Source organism: Loxodonta africana, chromosome 1 (genome assembly GCF_030014295.1).
Source record: "Loxodonta africana isolate mLoxAfr1 chromosome 1, mLoxAfr1.hap2, whole genome shotgun sequence".
NCBI lineage: Eukaryota > Metazoa > Chordata > Mammalia > Proboscidea > Elephantidae > Loxodonta > Loxodonta africana.
The window spans coordinates 175,881,176-175,899,207 of record NC_087342.1 but is presented as its reverse complement, the minus strand read 5'-3'; the positions used below and the strand labels follow the sequence as shown (position 1 = coordinate 175,899,207).

Below are 18,032 nucleotides of genomic sequence, written 5' to 3'. Positions count from 1 at the left end.
ATACCACAACTGGATGGCTTTAACAGAGCAATTTATTCTCTCGCAGTCCAGGTGGCTAGAAGTCTGAATTTAGGGTGCCAGTTTCTGGGGAAGTCTTTTTCTCTTCATTGGTTCTGGGGGAAGGTCCTTGTCATCAGTCTTCCCTTGATCTAGGAGTTTCTCAGCATAGGGACCCTGGGTCCAAAGGACATGCTCTGCTCTCCTCTCTGCTTGATTCTCTCTTTTGTATCTCAAAAGAGATGGACTAAAAATGCAACCTAATCCTGTAGATTGAGTCTTGCCTCATTAACCTAACTGCCTCTAATTTTGCCTCATTAACATCATAGAGGTTACGATTTTACAACACCTAGGATAATCACATCAGATCACAAAATGGTGGACAACCACACAATACTGGGAATAGTGGCCTACCCAATCTGATACACATTTGGGGGGGTGGGGCGGGAACAAAATTTAATCCATAACAAGTAGTAACCATAATGTTTTGCCCTGGTACATCACCTCATTGTCCACAATGTTCCTTCCCATCTGACCCCTCCACCACCCAGGTTTCCACCACCAGTCACAGTTAGACAAGTAAAGAAACAATGTTCTAACCCAGTGCTGTCCAACAGAAATGGAATACGTCACACATATAATTTAAAATTTTCTAGTAGCTGCATTAAAAAAATTGTAAAATAAAAAGAAATGGGTAAAATTAATTTTAATTAGATATTAAAATTTTTTTTTTTTTTTTTGTATCTTATTTGGAAACCATGGTGGTGTAGTGGTTAAGAGTTTGGTGGCTAACCAAAAGGTCAGCAGTTCGAATCCACCAGGCACTCCTTGGAAACCCTATGTGGAACAGTTCTCTGTCCTGTAGAGTCGTTATGAGTCGGAATCGACTCAACAGCAACGGGTTTGGTTTTACATCTTATTTGGAGCCCTGGTGGTGCAGTGGTTAAGAGCTTGGCTGCTAACCAAAAGGCTGGGAGTTCGAATCCACCATTCGCTCCTTGGAAACCCTTTTTGGCAGATCTGCTCTGTCCTATAGGGTTGCTATGTGTCAGAATCACCTTGATGGCAACAGGTTTGGTTTGGTTTTGGTTTATATCTTATTTAATCCAGTATATATCCAAAATATTATTGTTTCAGCATGTAATCAGTGTTAAAAATTGTTGAAATCGTTTACCATTTTTTTGTACTTCAGAATCCAATGTGGATTTTACACTTAGAGCACATCTCAGATCAGACTCACCACACGCCAAGTGTAGCTAGTGTCCACTGTTGGACAGCGCAGCAGTGTGGAGGACAATGTCCAAAATCACACCCAGCTAGGTTCTTGAGAGAAACTTAATCAGCTTTCTTGTACTCCCCCCAATCAGAGGCAACATATTTCTATCCTCTTTGTGCCACTTTTTCCTCCAGCTAACTCTAATTACAGGGAGACTCTTGGTTTGGCCATACCCATTAGCTCAGCAGTTTTCTACCAGTCCTGGCAGCTGGTAAGACCAACATGTGCTGCCTTGTAAATGATAGTGTAAAGCATACTTCCAGATTTCCCCACAGCAGAATTTCCATGATTTTCTTTCATGGAAACTCAATGGCATTTTTCAAAACCAGGCTAACTTTTTAATTTATTCTTTCTTAAAGGCCCAGGCTAATCAATGAACTCTTAAAATACATACTAACTGATAGTCAGTCGCCCCAGGACCTCAGCAGCCCAAGTAGGTATTATACATTTTAAAATATATTTTTACACCAACTATTTTGGTGGTTATCCCTTCCTTTTAATTAATAATGGTTAGTTTTTTTGTTTGTTTGTTTTTAACTAGCCAAGTAAATAAAAAACAATTGCTGTCAATTTGATTCTGACTCATGGCAACTCCTTGTGTGTCAGAGTAGAACTGTGCTCCATAGTATTTACTTTAAAATTTTATTTATTTATTTATTTATTTTTGTTGTCAAAACTATAGGCACCCTGGTAGTGCAGTGGTTAAAGCGCTTGGCTGCTAACAGAAAAGTGGGTGTTTCAAAACCACAGGACAAAGATATGGCAGTCGGCATTACAGCCTTGGAAATCCTGTGGGGCAGTTCTGCCTGTCGTATAGGGTTAGTCTGAGTCGGAATTGCTAAGACTCAGCAGTGGATTTGGTTTTGATTTTTGTTGAAAGTGTGCACAGCAGAACATACACCAATTCAGTGGTTTCTACATGTACAGTTCATTGACATTGATTACATTTTTCAAATTGTGCAACCATTTTCATTGTTTTTTTTTTTTTTCCTGAATTATTCCTCGCCTGTTAATGTAAGTGGTTGATTTTTTGACAGTAGATCACCAAGCTTTTCTTCTGAGGCACCCCAACCTTTTGATCAATAGCTGAATACAGTAAACACTTGCACCGCCCAGGGATTTTAACAAGCCAAATACTTCCCCAATATATCAATCCTATTTTGAGCGTTATTCACAATGAAACATCAGTAAAGATTATTCTCCATTTCTACTAAAGGTCAAGTCCGTGACCAGTGACCCAATTACTTGAAGTGTTAGACTGTATAATCATAATCCCAGGGGAAAGAAAGACCAAGGAATGATGACAGGCTCCTGGGGTTTGTTATGATAGTTTTTACCTAAATACAAGCCCTGATTTGTAAGAACTGAAATTTGAATAGGGGAAAGATTGTCCCATATTCTTCACTAGAGGCCAGACCTCTCTGTATCTTCCAATATTCTCAGTCAAGTGAAGGATAAAGCAGGTAATACCCCTTTTTTTATTCTGTGGCCTTCTCTAGCAATTAAAGGATGACACCACAAAGCCATCCCCTCACCTGGAAGATAGGTGAATTTTCCCTAATTCTCTGCAGTGCTGTGAGTCTTAAGATTTTGACTTGATATCAACCTCGCTCATCCACACATTTCTGAAATCTGCCATTTTGACAAAACTCTGGGTCTAGGGTTACATTTGGAATCAGAGGAGTATGGTGTGAGGCCTTGTTTTCTTCTTTCATCCTGCCAATTCCCTACAGTAACGCTCCCCCGCAAAATTTAAAACCGAAAACCAAGTCTGTTGCTGTCGAGTTGACTCTGACTCGTAGCAACCCTACCGGACAGAGTAGAGCTGCCCCAGAGGGTTTCCAAGGCTGTGTTCTTTATGGAAGCAGGCTGCCGCATCTCCTTCCTATGGAACAGCTGGTGGGTTCGAACTGTCAACCTTTGGGTTAGCAGCCGAGCATTTAACCACTATGCCACCAGGACTCCTTCTCCTCAAAATTCAGGTTCCCCCAAATCACAATCCTTTTATTTGCTCAGATTGAAAGGCATTTTTATTTCCTTGAGTGGATATCTCATGTTCATTTCAAATGTCATTTGGTAGCTGTATTTCTGCTAAATAACAAATTATAGTCGACTCCAGCGACGTGGCTAAGCCCCTAGGTTTTGCTTCCAAGTATGGTGCTGAGTGGAAATGTTTTGGTTTCATCTTTAATACTAATGGTTGACTAAGAAGTAATGGATGGGGCTGGGAATGGGGAGGGAAAAGGAAATAAAAGAATACGGTGGCAGAGCATCACCTACTATAGTGATTCTTGACCTGGGGTTTTCATTAGAATCACCTGAGGAGACTTTAAAACTCCTGCTGCCCAGGCTGCACTCTACTCAGTCAGAACGCCCAGGCAAGTGTATAGGAATCTTATTCAATTGTATCCATTTGTCAAAACTGAGGGAGAATTTTACTATGTATAAATTATACCTCAATAAACTTATTGTCCTGATATATATTTGTATGCATGCGTCAAAATTTTTGACACCTACCAACATGGAGAATATTTTGATTGTGAAATGCTCTGAAGTCTGTGGCTAAAAAGCTTGCAGTTGAAACAGTCATTTATTTACTTGAGTAAACATTGAAGGAGCAGTGCTAGGCTTGTTTTTACCCGGGGAAAACAGAGGTACATTGAGACATAGTACCTGCCCTTACGGGGCTTCTTTTTTGGGTGAGACCACTATCCAACAATTACAGTGCAGTTTGGAAAATGAAATATGATGTATATAAGGAGCAAAGAGAGAGGAGAGCCTCAACACACACACATATATGCATGCACTACTGCCGCCTCTGCCCCATTGCCGCCTGAAAGATGGAAGTGGGTAGGCAGTGTTCGGAAGGCGTCAACACAGAGGAGGAGCACCACAGTATGAGTCCTGAGGCATGAGGAGGCAAAAAGCTGGAAAATATTCTGCCTGTTTTCCAAAGGAATAGCCCTCAGAACTTGATTCTAAATTAAAAAAAAAAAAAAGTGCTTATAACACCATTTGTTTTTTAAGGTGATTTCAGCAACCGTTGATGTGATTCAGTTTGTTCATCGTGATCGATCTAGTCCCAGAATGATTCATGGTGCCTGACACGCAGTAGGTGTATAGCACAGTAGGTGTATTGAATTGGTGCTTTGAGTGGTTTTGTCCCTCCTCTGGCATCTGTATATTAGAGTGTATGTCACTGCATATAGTTTTCAAAGTAGCACCCAAGTTGCTTCTGTGAGTATTGTTTCCAAAATACTAAAAGTCTTTGTCCTTCAAGGAGAGCATATTTAAGAATATGTGAGTGGTTTCTGCTGGTTTATGCCATGGTATGATTTGATTTTTATATTTGAGGAACATTAAATCTTTCTAACCTGATTTTTACTCTTCCCAATTCTTAAATATATCTGAGGTTTTGGAAAAGTAACCAGACCAAAAGATCATGGCATTTCATTTCTTATTAAATCCACTATTCATGTAGACACAGAAAACAGCACTGTTTTTTTCCTGGATATTGGGTGCTCTTTCAGGATTTGGGAGGGCAGAGAGTATTTGAGACTAGCTGGTTATACTACGTTGAAAAATATAGTTGATGCTGGGGTGCCTACTCACCTGGGACAGCTGGTCTCCCTGCATATTTTGCAGCTTGTGTGCAGATTACCTCCATTGGTTACTTTGATGCTACAGGACATAACAAGAAAATTTTTAACTTGACCCTTTGACTATGTTATAATGTGGAAGGATGGAAAGGACTAGCTCCCACGTTGCTTTGTTTATAAGGCTGAGTGATACTTCTAGAGGTGCCCTGTGCGCTGATAATTTTTACTCTCTCTCTGTTTCTCAACCCTAAAAGCAACATGCACTCCAGGTCTTGCTGCTTTAAGTAGCCATCTGGGTAGAAGGAACATAGATGAACTTGTGGTAGCTAGACTTGGGGCTTTAAATGGCACAAATAGACGGGGCATTGGCTTTAATGTTAGCTACATGTTTGAATCTGAGTTTCGTTACTCACCAGCTGTGGGGCCTTGGGCAAGTCACATAACCTCTGTGAACTTCAACTTTCTACTTCCAAAATGGTGGCTGTTTTGAGAATTAAAGGAGACAGTAAGTGTGGTGCTAACACGATGTCTGGCATTAATAAATACTTACTCTGTGTCAGGTCTCTTTACACTTCCCTTTTTAGCCCTGGTGGTGTAGTGGCTAAGAGCTACAGGGAGGTACAGCTGCTAGCCAAAAGGTCAGCAGTTCAAATCTACCAGCTGCTCCTGGGAAACCCTATAGGGCAGTTCTAGCCTGTCCTGTAGGGCCTCTGTGAGTCAGAATCAACTCTACGGCAATGGGTTTGGTATTCTGGGTTGTTTTTTTTTTTTTAGCACATATATCAATCATGTCATTCCTTTGTTAAAAACTTTACATGGCTCCCATCACCCATTGAGAAAGGTAGTCAAGGCCTTTTATGATCTGTCTGCCCAACCCACCTCTCCACTGCACCTAACTCTTATAGCAAAGCCAAGTACCTCTGTGCCCTCAGTGGACGTTGGGCACTTGCTTTTCAGCCCTTGTATGCCTCCCTCCGGTCTCTTGGAGTCTAGATCCAATCTATTGCAAGACTCATCTTAAATGTACTTCCTCTTAGCCCTTTAGGCAGGAAAATTCACTTCTGTGTCCAACACCATGTCTTTTTTATCATAAGTGCTCAAAAACAACTAAAAGAAAGGATGGAATATATTCCAGAGCAGATAACACCAACTGAAGAAACAGGTACAGGTTACTTCCAAGGTGCATGTTTCTATCAGGGCAAAGGCCTTTGCTAGGGGTATAAAAATTTGACCAGTACCTCTGAGTGTGTGTATGTGTCTGTGTGTGTGTGTATGTGCATGGAGAGAGGCAGGGGGGTGGTAGAGTAGTGTGTATGTGTCTGTGTACTGGTTCCCTCAATTATGAGCATTCCTCCTCCTCCCTGGCCTCCTACAAGAAGCCCACAGAATAGTAAACGGCTTTGCTCCCCTGCAGTGGCCCATCTTGGCTTGCCCAGTTGAACTGCATCCACGTGACCGCACCCCGAAAGATACCACTTCCGCCATCACAGAGAGGGCTCCCAGAGACAGATACCTTCTCATGCAGCAGTTCTGTCACATCCCTCTCCTTGCCTCCAGCCTCCAGCCTCCAGCCGCCAGCTAAGGGGAACAAGAGAAAATGAACCACAGCAGGGAAGGGAAGGAATTAAGGGACTAGAACAGGAGAGTGACATTTTTGTTTTATAAGAAAGAAATGAAGCCTTTCCGTGTAGTTTTCTAGTTAATGTTGTCCACAGGTTCTTTTCTCCAGATTTCTCCCAGTCCCCGATTGTGAAAGCCACTGAGCTTAGACCGTCTACAAGCTTAGACCGTTGATAAGTGATATGGGAGAGTACAGTCTAATTGGGTCCTTCGTTAACCACCCCTGATTTACAGAGGGAGGCTGTTCAGTTACAAATAGTTTTTATTCTGCTAAACCAGAGGCTCCCCACGCTGTGTCATCTGCCTGCAAATGAGCTAGAGGCACAAGCTTTGCATTATGCAGAGTATTTATTCTCGCAATTATTATGCTGAAAAGTGTGGTTTCTCGCTTTTTTTTTTTTTTTTTTTTTGCCAGTACTGAGGTTCTCACCGAGTGATCCGAATCACCTGGGGTACTTTTACAAAATAATGGATCCGCGACCTTCCATCCCTGCCACACCGTGGTAGTGAGAGGATATCCGGGCCTCCCTAACCCTGTGATGTTAACCCCAGTGTCATCACTTCTTCCTTTTTCAAATGTTCCTTATTAAATTTTTTAAATATAGGATTCCTTCCCAGTAACAACTCATTTGAAAATCTTTCTTGTTCTTGTTGTAATAAGGTGCCATCGAGTTGATTTCAACTCATAATGATCCCATGTGACAGAGTAGAACTGCCCCATAGGGTTTCCTAGGCTGTAATCTTAATGGGAGCAGATTGCCTGGTCTTTCTCCTGTGGAGCCGCTAGGTGGATTCCAACCACCAGCCTTTAGGTTACCAGCTGAGTGCTTAATCCTTGAGCCACTAGGGCTCCTTTTGAAAATTCTTCTTCTTTTCCAGAAACATAATTTCAAGATTTTGGGGGGGTGGGGTGGGGAGGGAAGCTTAGTAAAATCCAGTAACCAATTTTTTTTTTTAATGTTCCACCATAGAAATTTTCATATTTATAGAAATTAAACAGTGTAGCATAATGGATCCCCGCATACCCATCACCCAGCTGCAACAGTTATCAACAGTCTGCCATTCTTCTTTCATCTATTGTTGTTGTTCTTTTTCGATAACTTCAATTCTGTTTAATAGAGAGCAAGCATAGACTGTGAACTGATCATTGGTTGTGTCCCTACCATGGATTGAATCTATTGTGTGCCAGATGCTTCCCATACCTTATCGCATTTCATCTTCACGGCAACCCCAGGCATTACTGCCCACATTTTGTAACTGCAAATTAAAGCTCTACAAAACTACCCACTCGCCCAAAGTCCTCCAGTTTGTAAGTGCTCAAACAGGGATTCATACCCAGAGGTGTCTCATTTCTCCTCCTTAGAAAAATAAAGACCATGAAAAAAAATGTGCACTTAAAAGTATTGTAGTATGGGTAGATGGATAGCTATGTGATAAAGCAAACCTGGTATAATAATGTTAGAAGCCAGATGGTGGGCATGTGGGTATTCACCATAAAGTTATTAAAACTTTGTATCTGAAATAATTCACAATAAAATGTTGGGGAGGATTCCAACAGAAGCAAATTTTGTCTTAAATATCAAGTAGCAGATGAGACACACAGGGTATTTTCAGATAACCTGTTCTGTTGATGGGGGCAGTGCTGGTTCAGTGGTAGAATTCTCACCTCCCATGAGGAGACCTGGATTCAATTTTTGGCCAATACATCTCATGTGCAGCCACCACCCGTCTTTCAGTGGAAGTTTGTGTGTTGCTGTGATGCTGAACAGGTTTCAGTGGACCTTCCATGGTTAACATGGACTAGGAAAAAGGCCTGGCAATCTACTCCTGAAAATCAGCCAGTGAAAACCCTATGGATCACAATAGTCTGATCTGAAGCCGATCATGGAGATGGTGCAGGACCAGGCAGCATTTTTTCATTTTGTTATGCCACAGGGTCACCATGAGTAGGGCTGATTTGACAGCAGCTAACAATAAAACAACAATAATAACTTGTTAATATCTGCTCCAGATTTGAGACTTGGTAGAATTTTAACCTTAAAAATAGCAAGCCATCATTATTAACAGGATACAAACCACAACCAACAACACATAAGCTCCAGACGATAAGCTAGATAACTGGGATCTTCTAAAAATTAAACACTTATGCTGAGAAGATTTCACCAAAAGAGTAAAAAGAGAACCTACAGACTAGGAAAAAAAAATTGACTATTACAAATCAGACAAGGGTCTAATCTCTAAAATCTATAAGAAAATCCAACACCTCTACAATAGAAAGACAAATAGTCCAATTAAAAAATGGGCAAAGGAAATGAACAGATACTTCACCAAAGAAGACATTCAAGGGGCCAAAAGACACATGAGGAAGTGCTCACAATCTCTAGCCATTAGAGAAATGCAAATCAAAACCACCATGAGATACCATCTTACCCTGGCATTACTAGCACGAATCAATAAAACAGGAAATAAGAAATGTTGGAGAGGCTGTGGGGAGATCGGAACTCTTATGCACTGCTGGTGGGAAGGCAAAATGATACAACCATTTTGGAAAACAATATGGCGCTCCCTTAAGAAAGCTAGAGATAGAAATACCATATGATCCAGCAGTCCCACTCCTAGGAATATATCCTAGAGAAATAAGAGTCATCACATAAATAGATGTAGGTACACCCGTGTTCATCGCAGCATTGTTCATAATAGCAAAAAGATGGAAACATCCTAGATGCCCATCAACAGATGAATGGATAAACAAACTGTGGTACATAAACACAATGGAGTATTATGCAACTATAAAGAACGATGAATCTGTGAAGCGTCTCCTAACATGGATGAATCTGGGGAGCATTATGCAGAGTAAAATAAATCAATCACAAAAGGACAAATATTGTATGAGACTACTACTGTAAAAACTCATGTAAAGGTTTACATACAAAAGGAAATAATCGTTGGTGGTTACAAGGGAGGGGAGGAATGGGGAGGGGAAAACACTTAATAGACAATAGATAAGTGGTGTAACTTTGGTGAAGGGTAAGACACTACCCACCCTGTCTCTTGGCATCTCAGTTTCCTTATCTAGAAATAGATGGCATGTTCTCCAAGATTCTGTCTTTTTTTTTATTATTATTCTACTATCTACTTGCTCCTTAGAGGACTCCATCAGATTGAGGAGGCACAGGAAGATTCTGTGCATGGGTCATGGGCAGTCCAGAAAGGGTGAGGGCCTATCGGAGACTTTGGTGAGATTAAGGTGGGGAAAGTAGGAGAGAAATGATAAAAGTGAGACTGAAATCAAAAGGTTGGCATTCACATGGCTAACTGCCTCCCTGAACAACTGCCTCCTTTGCCCTGAGCCCAGAAGAATTGGATGGAGCCCAGAAGAATTGGATGGTGCCCAGCTACCATCACTGAGTATTTTAAGCAAAGATTCTATAGAAGAATCCTGATCAAAAGGAGGAGGCGGAGAAATGTGGACCAGAATTTCAAAGTCTCATGGAATTGACAACAGCAACTGGAAAGGATAAGAAGCTTAGGGATACGTAATTATATGTTAATGGAGGAGGAACAATTTGAAAAAGGAAGATGCACAACTCAATGTGATCAGTGTCGCTGATTGTACGTGTAGAAATTGTTGAATTGGTGTATGTTTTGCTGTGTATATTTTCAACAACAAAAATAAATTATATATATATATATTTTTATATATATATATATATAAAGGATATGCATTTCTAAAAACTAAGATTTTCACTTGGTAATTTGTCCAAGGGCAGGCCCTCAGGAGGTTTAGTTATACCACACTGAGGAGCGTGGGTGTCTGTGCTCCTGGTCACTTAACCACAGGAGACCTAATTGCAACCTGGTCCTGTGTGACTCCCTGCTGGGCAGGGAGGCTGCTTCAGATGAGTAGACACTGCAGCACTGCTACCCACACATGCTGCTGGCTTCCTCCTGAAAATGAGTTCTGTTATTATTTCATGTGGTCTCAGCCAGGAGCGCTTGTTTGCTCAGTTTTGCGTAGCACACATTAAATCTGTTGTTAGATTTGCAGTTCAGCCTTTCTTGTGGATTTTCCATCCTTATTGTTGGTTCTGCCTGCTGCAGCCATCCAGACACTAAGGGGATGCATATCCTTTCTTCTCTGCAGCTGTGAGGGGACCAGTAGTTGGGTTCTTTAAATGCAAGCAGATGGAAGAGAGTCGGAGGAGTGTGGAGGCAATTAGAGGATTTCTTTCCACGGAGTGCAGGTTTTCTCTCCGTGTGTGGCTATTCTTGCTCATTTTTATTTTCCATTTGGGTTTTGTCAGGCTGTCAGCTTTTTTCCAGGCTGTTTTTTGCTGCTGGTTGCAACAGTTTGCAAAATGGGGTGACTTGGTTGCTTACTGTTTGGAATCAAACTTTTCACACTGAGGTATGGACGATGCAGCTAATGATGATGATGGCACTTCATGTTTATAAAATAGTCTGCAACTTGTAGAGTGCTCTCACACGCATTACTGTCTCATTTGGTCGGGGCAGAGGCTCAGAAAAAAATAGTTGCTATACTGCTTTGCTCAAGTAGGACTTTTTTCCCTTGTCTTTTACACCAACGCTGTAGTCAAACCACAAAGTGGGAGAGTAACCGAAAGAAAACCTCAGCCTTCTACTCTAGTCTTTTTCTCTTCCTTAGTCAGTCAGTTAAATGTTTTTCAAACACTTCATGTACACACTGCTGGATTCTCTGGAGACTGTTAGGTAATTGATGCAGGCAACTTTTGCCATTAGGAAACTTCCAAACTAGTTGGGAAAATAAGACATACAGCTGTGAGAGTTTAGCTAACAGTGCCTGGCACACAGAAGGCACTAACTAGTTGAATGAATGAGTGAATAAATGAATGAATAACGTAACCCATCAAAGTCCTAAAAAACTAAGAGAAGAGTGAGGGAGGGACTAGGAGGTGTGCAGACTTCAGTAGGAATGGGTACAGACATATGAGCCAGGGAACATCTCTGGTGCAGAGAGCACAGCGCCCTTGGAGTGTCTGGGTGCCCAGGAGAAAGAAAGCAGAGGACCACACAGCATTGTGGATTGTCTGCATTCATGATTTGCCGTTGTTAGTGCAGCTAAATGAGGGCTGAAGATATCAGAGGAAGCCGTGTAGATATAAACTGAGAGGAGTGAACAGAGAAAATGCTGTTCTCTGTGTTTAAGGACAGAACAGTCAGAAAGAAGAAAGGAGGGAGAGAGACAGACAGGGAGAGATTGCTCATGAAGTTGCTGTTGGGGAAAAGCACCAGTGAAATCGTCTCACCTTAAAGGATCTGTCTCCTGGAGCCTACTAAACTGCAGGCCCGTGCTCGGAACGGGGAGAAGGCAGCGGGGAGAATCCAGGAGATAAGAGGTCTGGCCCTAACACTGGAAAGACCTTGCCACGCACAGAAAACAATGAAATAACATGAATTTCCCACCCCCAAATAATCAAGTGCTGGGGTAAGCCAAGGAGTTCAAAAAAAGGGGAGACCAACATGGCCCTGAGGAGCTGAGGAAGACTTCCTGGAGGGGTACTGCTCACATGAGGCCTGGAAATGGACAAGATGGACAGTTTCATGGAAATATATACCATCCTGGGCAGAGATGGTGCTGGGCAGTGGGAGGGAGATTGATGGAAGAGGTATAGATGCACTAGTGTGGAGGGCATGGAAACTAAGCCGGGAAGTCAGAAAGTTTCTGAGCAGGGAAGTGACATTATAAAGTGGTAAATGGCATTTTTGTTCATGCCCAGAATTATCTTTAATGCCTTGCTGCCCCAGATGCTGATCTGGGCTCTGTACTGCAGCCAGCTGATGGTGCAAGAGTAAGCCAAGGGGAATAAGTGGCTTCTTGGCATGAGCATTGAATTTTTTCTGTATCTCCTGGTGGCACTGATATACTCAAGGCCAAACGCCCAGTGGTAGACCAAGAGTAGTAAGAAAAGAATATCCTCCAACTGTCAGTAGGACTTTATTTTTGTTGGTTGTTTTGACCACCATGAAACTGTACTTATTTTGTGAATGTTTTGGAGCCCACCATGAGTTGCTGTTGTATGAATTCTAGGTGCTTTCATCATGGTTAATTTTTTTAAAAACATCTACATTAATATACACTCCTAGTATTAAGAGCCTAGAAAATACAGAAAATCACAAAGCAAGAAACAAAAGCCACCCATTAGCCTGTCGCACAAAAATAATCGCATACATTATTAATATTTTGTTCAATGTCTTTGTGCAAATTTAGAAATTAAAAAAATCCATTTCAAGTTGTACTTAATGTTTATACTCTATTTTAAACTTGGCGGTGACCATGAGTATTTTTATGTGTTAATAAAATTTATTTTACAATATGATTTTAGTGCTATATACTATTCTGTTATAGGAATGTACCATAATTTATTTAATCAAATAGGAAATCAGCCTCCTGTTTTTGTTCATTTTGGTTGTTTCCAGTAAATTATGTTTTTGACATATTTTAAATGACCAATGCCTGTCTCCTTCCAGATACCCGTATTTCTTGATGTGGGATGCCATTTTGGAGGGGCAATTCCTGCTGACTTTATAAGCTGTATGGAACAGAGGGCGTCTACCTTATTTTTCCTTTGAGGCAGAGTTTGATTTTCAGCAGACTGAAACTTCCTCTTTGTGTTTCTTTTCCCATAATAACTGTGGTTATTTTTTTTGGAAGTGGAATTTTTCAGTGGCAACCATTGAATAGAATGAATCCTTCTTACTATTAACCATTGAATAGAATGAATCCTTCCATGAAATTATTCATACTGCCTCTCAGAGTTTCACAGTGTAATTAAGTTCCTTGTATTTCTTATTTTTTATCTTCCCCTGCTTATCTGGGTGTGATATGTATTGAAGAGCAGGAGATGAAACTTAAGAAAAATAAAGAGTTCTTTTTTTTTTTTTAATTACTTTAACTGTTACTGATGCATAGGAACACAATTTTTTGTGTTAAAGTAATATCTGGCAGTTCTAATCATTTATTTGTATTTTTCTTAGGTTTTCTGTGTAACTAATTATATCACCTGTAAATATTTCTTCCTTTTCAATCTTTTATTTTTCTTGTCTTACTACTCTGGCTAGGACTTGCAAAACAATGTTAAAAAGAAACAGAAATAGAACATATTCTTAACTTGTTCCTGACTTTGAAGGGAATTCTGGCAGCATTTCACCATTGAGTATGATGTTTACTACTGGGTTTTGGTAAATACTCCCTATTAGGTTAAGAAAATTCTCTTCTGATCCTAGTTTTCTAAGATTTTCTATTTTTAAAAAATCAGAAGTGAATGTGGACATTTATTGACCTCTTCGTTGCATCTGTTGCTGGGACCACAGGGATTTCCATTTTAATCTGGTAGTGGGGGTTTACTTTAATCCGTTTTCTAAGCTAAACCATCCTCGCATTATTGGTTTAAAAAAAAAAAAAATCCAGTGTAGTCATGGTGCAGTTTTTGCACTGTTCAATTCGGCTTGCTAATACTTTATTTAGGACTTTTCCATTTGTATTTATCTCTGAGATTGGCCTATAACTTTCCTTTTTCACACTGTTTTTGTCTGATTTGGGTACTAACGTTATACTAGTGACTTTCCATTTTCTTTCTCTAGAATTTGCCTTTTTCTTCCGAGAATGTGGAGACAGAGTTCTATATATGCCTCTTAGATTAAACCTCTTAATTGTGTTGTTCAAATCTTCTATATCCCTTAATCCCTAAGAGAGGTGTTGTTAAAATCACTCACTTTGTCAATTTGTCCTTATAATTCTGATGGGAGCCCTGGTGGCACAGTGGGTGAAACACTCGACTGCAAACTGAAAGGTTGGCAGTTCAAACTCACCTTCTGCTATGTGGGAGAAAGATGTGGCAGTGTGCTTCCATAAAGATACAACCTTGGAAATTATTGGTTTTATGCATGGTAACCTTTATTATCCAGGAAAAGTATTGAAAATTTTTAATTGGCATTGTCCTTTTTCCCTTATACTGTGGACTTCTTCCTTTGGCTTATAAGCAACTGTGAATCCAGTTTTAGAAACCCAGGCATTCATCTTCATATTACCCTCTTAGCTTCAATACTATGGGCTATTATAGGAATAAAAAAAAAAAAAAGTATCATAAAGCCATAGAGCTACTGGGCTTGAAGGAGCTTTAAAGTTCACCTAGTCTAACTAGTATTTGTTCACCCAAACTCAACCAGAACATCTCTGGTGTCAGGGTATGCTCTATCATTTTTGAGTGTCAAGGTATTCTCTGTCATCAGCTCTCATTATTATAAATTTTTCTTTTTTAATTTTGAGCTAGATATATCTCCCTGTGACTTCTTCTCTTTCTTCTTTTAGAATCATAAGGAAATATTCTCTGATATAACAACCCATCAGTTTTGTTTTTTGTTTGTTTGTTTGTTTTTAGGCTTCTTAAATGTCTTCTTCTCTAAGGAGAACAATTTTCAGTTTTAGAATTAGTTTTTCCTAGGTGTCTTCAACATCCTAATTATTGTTTTCTGAGTAAGTTGTAGTTTCTATAATGTCATGGCTTGACAAAATGTCAAATTGCATACATACATACACACATGTGTGTGTGTATACATGTATGTATATGTTTTAAGGAAAGTTTTACTGAATAATTGTTAAGGGAGCCCATCAGAAAAATATCCTATATTGGGGCTAAAACCAACTGACTCCATCTTATAATGATTTCTTACTCTTGAGGAAAGCAAATGAGAATAAGAGACTTGTCTCCTGTCTGATGTCCTTAAGCATATATGCCAAGATCCATGTGACCTTTTTCCAGAAGATAAACAATGTACTGCACAAGGAAAGAGCAACACATATTAAAAAATTTCCTGCTTTAAAAAAAAAAAAAATCCGTCTTTGTTTAGCTATCATGCTGGCTTGCTTTCTGTGTTTCTACTAGAGAATAGAGAGAAACTTGCCCTTTAGCTGGCCAAATGAGGTGTTATGTTTGGAAGTTCCAGTAGTCCACAGTTTGTACTCTGAGGGAAAGTAGTAAGAGGTGTCAGAAGACCTCCTCCCCCGTGGGAACTACTGTGCCTGCAAGAAGTTGGCTCTAAGTTATGGGTGCTCATCTCCTCCCCTTTATGATCCTCTCTAAACATCAAGAAAACAAACCCCTTCTTGAGGCCCCAAACTATTCAGACAGTTGAAGAGTCCCACCTTTGGACAGACAATGTATTTGATAAGGAATAAAGGAACAGTATTACCCTTACGACTGGTCTGTCTGTTGGTGCCTAAAATTAGCGTATTGTTGCAGCTTAAATAATCAAAGTTTAGTCTTGCTTAGACCTAGTGAGTGCAGCCTGTAGTTTAACAGATTCTGCACCATGATCTTTTCTATTAACATCCTTAGCTCAGCCTAACTGAGGAGAGGACCCCCATGACCACCAGCAAAAATCCTCTCTCCTTGGTTGAGCTGACCTAGGCATGTTAAGCACCTTTACCCACTACGTTCATATTAGAAGCATTCACAATTCTCAGTGTTTTTGGAGCCTCGATTTAAATGTGGTCTGAGCTATATTTCAGTAAATGCCACATTAGATCACACTGGCTTTTAAGCAGCCGTGTTAAACAATTTGACTCAAATTGAAATCACTTTCAGCTAAAATCCCCTCCCCCAAATCTTTTTCACACATTCTGCTGCTAAACCACATGATCTCCATCCTGTACTTATACAACCTTTTTTGTTGTTGTTCAGGCCCTCACATTTTCCCTTACTAATTTTATCATCTCAGTTGTGGCCTGTTACTCCAGCCTACCAAGATACTTTTGTGTCTTGAGATTGTCATCTATACATTTCCATTCTCTCCAAAAATTTGTGCCATCTGAACATTTTACCAAGCAAATATTCCATATCTTCATCTAAGATATTGGCAAAGTTGTGGAAAAGCTTAAACACCAATTTACGCCTCTAGAGGCCTCCTTCTAGGTGAACACAGACACACAAACAACGCCATTGTAATATTATCATTCACTTCATTGCCCCCGTATCCAGCCTACATTTTCCTGGCTTATTCCCAAAAGTATTATGAGACACCTTTTTGGATGCCTTGCTGAACTCCAGAAAGAACAACATTTCTCTGATCCCTGTCAAAGTAGAAAGCGGGCTAAACATTCCTCCTTTGAAAACATCCTGCCTGAGGAAACAGACCAAATGCTGAAACACTTATTTAGGATTACCCAAATTTGTTGGTTTTGTTTTCGTTTTTCCATCTAGCATGCCTTGATGCTTTTTCCAAGCAGTAAGACAAATTAATGTTGAGAGTTCAAATGCAGGGATGGGACTGAATTTTAACCTAAAGCTATTTTTACCCTTGCTTGGACCTTCAAGTTAATGATTTCCCTCACTTATGCTAAACTATCCAATACTAGAATGTTCCAACTAGAATGTTAGAGATAAACTAAGTCCCCTGGTGTCATTCCATTAGTTGACAGCCCTGTCTCTCCATCCATCCCATCCTCATCGCCACCTCCCTAAATCAAGATTCATTAACACCGTCTTGGACAGTTAGAGCCACTTCCTAACTGCTTGTGCTTCTTCCAGATGCTCCCTTAGCTGAGCCATCCTGAACAGAGCTGCCAGACTTTGAACAAAACACTCTTGTTCAAAATTCTCCAGGGTCTTCCCTCTGCACTCTCAACTAAGTCCAATCCACCTCCTTTGGCAGGTGATTCAGGGCAGCCACTGCCTCCCTCCTCAGACCCTGTGCCACCTAATGGATTCATGACTCTTCCCTAAATGTCTCCCATGCCTTCCTGACTGCCTGCCTGACACCCATCTTTGCTCAGCTGTGCCCATAACCGGGAATACTACAACGCACCTCTACATTTAGAAAGCTTGCTCCTCTATCAAGTGATAAACTAAATGCTTCTCCTCAATGAAGCTTTGACTGATCGCTCTACTGTTAGTGTTTTCTTCCACCCCTATACTCCTAGTGACACTGTATGGCTTCCAGGTGACATTTGTCTTCAGTGGAATTATTTATGTACTTGTTTTATCAAAAGCTACTCTGTGGTGAGATGATAGCTTATTCATCTTTTTAACTCACCAAGGGCCGGGCACCTAGTAGACAGAACATACTTGTTGGGTGGGTGGGTGGGTGAACGGGCAGACGGATGGATGGAGCTGAGACTCAAGAGAGGGTAAGTAACTTTCCAAGACAAAGTTGGTCTAATGGAATTAATAAGAGTCAGTTCCCAGATTCAATAGTGAAATATTTGTCCAACACCACCCCAAACTGTCCCCCATGTTTTTACATCGATCTTTTTGTGGAAGTACTAGTAATTTAGTAATGAACATTCAGTTTTAAGAATTAAGCCAAAATTCTCATATTTGGTTGTTTGCTGTATCATAACTGTTTTTTGCCTTAGTTTTACATGCTTAGAAGTATATATTTGGGAAAAAAAGATGATGGACTTTTCCTACCACATTCCTCAAACCTCAGAAATAATGTCAAGAAGGGGACCCTGCCACTTCTGAATATTTGTCCCACACAATTTAAAACATTTGTGAATA

At 40.4% G+C, this 18,032-nt stretch overlaps 1 protein-coding gene across 8 annotated transcripts in view; it reads left to right on the top strand.

The window, feature by feature from the left end:
- The window catches only part of FYN (FYN proto-oncogene, Src family tyrosine kinase), a 237,988-nt gene that overhangs the window by 114,847 nt on the left and 105,109 nt on the right, over positions 1-18,032 (top strand). The gene's annotated exons all lie outside the window — the stretch shown is intronic.